Genomic DNA, 2,537 nt, shown 5'->3' with positions numbered 1-2,537 from the left:
GTCCACTATCTCTCTCATTGTAATACCTCATTTTAATAACAACAATCCTAATCCTTATTCGACTTGGTACGTATGAACGAATGCGTGGGTGGCAGTCGACAAAGCTAGGTTCCGTCTCCATCGCGTGGGCATCGTTTTTTGCTCGCGTCTGGTTGCGGTTGATATCCCCAGCGAGCGTTCCCGACACGATGCATGCGACGCAGAGAACATGCGGTCAGTAGTGACCACAGCTGCATTCTGAGACGTACTCGTACACGTGGAAACAAAGCGTCGGGTGTTCGCGGTCCAAGGCCCAAACACGAAGGTACGCCACGGGCCTGCCTACGTATGCGGAGCCCACAAGACGCACCAAAAACGCATCACGTGAAAATTGCCGTGTCTGCCAGGTACCCTTGGACTCGAAACGTGACGGCTACTGCGATGGACGATCTAGTCGCGATGGCTGCGGTTCTGGAGCCACTCTTTGGCATGTACGTATCCTAACGTCCTTGCGACTTGAAGTGCGCAGTGCGCTGGAATCAAAGGGTCTAATCGGAGGTCGTGCTCGGGCGATAGGCCTCCAGTGTCTCTTGCTTCTACGACAAGAGAGCCCCAGGGCTGGTTTCGGCAGCACTGGCTGCATGGACGAGTCGTTGTATGGAATCCTAGCTGCGATCTATAAGAGGCAACGCCGATCCTGGGCTACACAGACAATCCAGACTGTTGCTGTTGTTGTTGTTGTTGTTGTTGTTGTTGTTGTTGTTGTTGTTGTTGTTGTTGCTGGGTTGCTGGTATGAAAGATCTAGACAGGCAGTCCTTCGTTGCTCTGCGAGGTCCACGACCGAAAGTGGTTCTGCTACCGTGTTATTAGGTTGTCGAGCGGCTCCTGTCGTATGGTCGCACGTACCGTCGATCTCTTGCGCCAAGCCAGCACGTCGGCAGCTGGGTCCTCACCTATTGCAAGCCGAAGAAGAAGAATGCAGGCGACGAGCGCGCGCAACGCAGGCGGGAGTTTCCTTAGTCTGGAGAGCTCCCATACTTCAGGCAATTGTTGAGATACATGTACAAACTGCAAGTGAAGGGCAATCCTTGAGGCCACACACCTAGCCTCGCGTCGGGACATCCAATGACAAGGTGCTATGTTACGTCCATCCCTACACCTCGCATGTAGCGTAACACGGTGCAATATTGCCCCCGAAAGAACCCTTGAATGTTTTTGCCGACCAAGTTGGTTCGTACCGCGTAAAGTTGAAGAGGACTCATGGTCACGTCAGCACGTTGAATGCGATCACAGTAGATGACGTGACCTTCGAAATGGAAGAAGATCAACGTTGCCGTGAGCTATTGCAGTGCGGGAGCAGACGTTTGATTATATCACGTCATCATCGATCACGAAAGCAGATGTTGCGTCCCCGATTCTCTCCAAGTCTTGTCCTTCGACTCGGAGGTATTCCATTTGCCAACCTAGCCCACGCGCTGCAAGATGCCGGGAATGAAGAGGAAACCGAGCAGTCGGCCGTCGCCTTTACTCGTGGGTACTCCTAGTTGCACTCCGAGTTCAATCACAGTCCGAAATCAAACAGCTGGTGCACATCACATCCTGACGCCAGTGCGCTGGAAAGTAAAATCGTCCAACGCGCTCGCGCCGAACAGTCGATCATGGCCAAAATCACACGAATACAAACTCGCGTCAACACATTCTCCGTTGGTCCGAGATGTAATCCACAGTGCAATTGTAGGTCGATGTCATCGCCGTATTGCGCATCCCTCGGATCAAGGACGACGCCGGCTGGGTCGCTTTGGTATGTAGTACTCTGGTACGCCGTCAAGTCGTCCAGTACACTGCACGCTAGCGCTCAACGTCAACTGTCCTATGCGGCGCAATGTCGATCACATCATCGCTAGCCCGCAACGACGCGACCTCACGTAAACTGAATCTGTTGCGGCACATCGTTGCATCGACGACAGCCACCGCTCGAGTGTAGTCCGCTGCAAAAGTGTCCGTGCGCAGCGTCGACAAAATTCAACTGTGCCACGCACGAGCAATTGAAGAAGCCGTCGAGTTGACGCCGTCCTTTTCAGTCTACATTCGCCAAATCAGCTTTCGAACATGTACACCTTGTCGGTGGGACCAGCTGCGGACAGACGCAAGCACGGATTCTAGAACGCACGTTGAAGACAGCTTCGAAAATATAGAACGGGTCCAAGGCTACGTCGCCGCCACCCACAATACATTTGGCTGTCTCGGCCCGACTCGACGTGCGATGGACCTGCGCCACATTCTACACTCGAACGCGTCCTCGGAAGCGACGTGGCGCTCGGGTGCGTGGACGTCCGAGGAAGACAAGTACCTCGCCGCCCTCGTCCGAGCCTTTTGCAACGGCCTGCTACCAGCCGTGCCTCGAAACACGCAGCTCCGCGGGTACCTCGCCATCGAGCTTCATTGTAGCCCGATGCGCGTCTCCAAAAAACTTTGTCTCGGGCACCTTCTTGGCGAGCGCCTGCCATCCCGCGTCGGACGACGCATGTACCAGGCCAACGAAAACGCTGGAACGGCG

This window comes from Saprolegnia parasitica, assembly GCF_000151545.1.
Source record: "Saprolegnia parasitica CBS 223.65 unplaced genomic scaffold supercont2.129, whole genome shotgun sequence".
NCBI classification, from domain to species: domain Eukaryota; phylum Oomycota; class Saprolegniomycetes; order Saprolegniales; family Saprolegniaceae; genus Saprolegnia; species Saprolegnia parasitica.
This window is presented reverse-complemented; position numbering follows the sequence as displayed.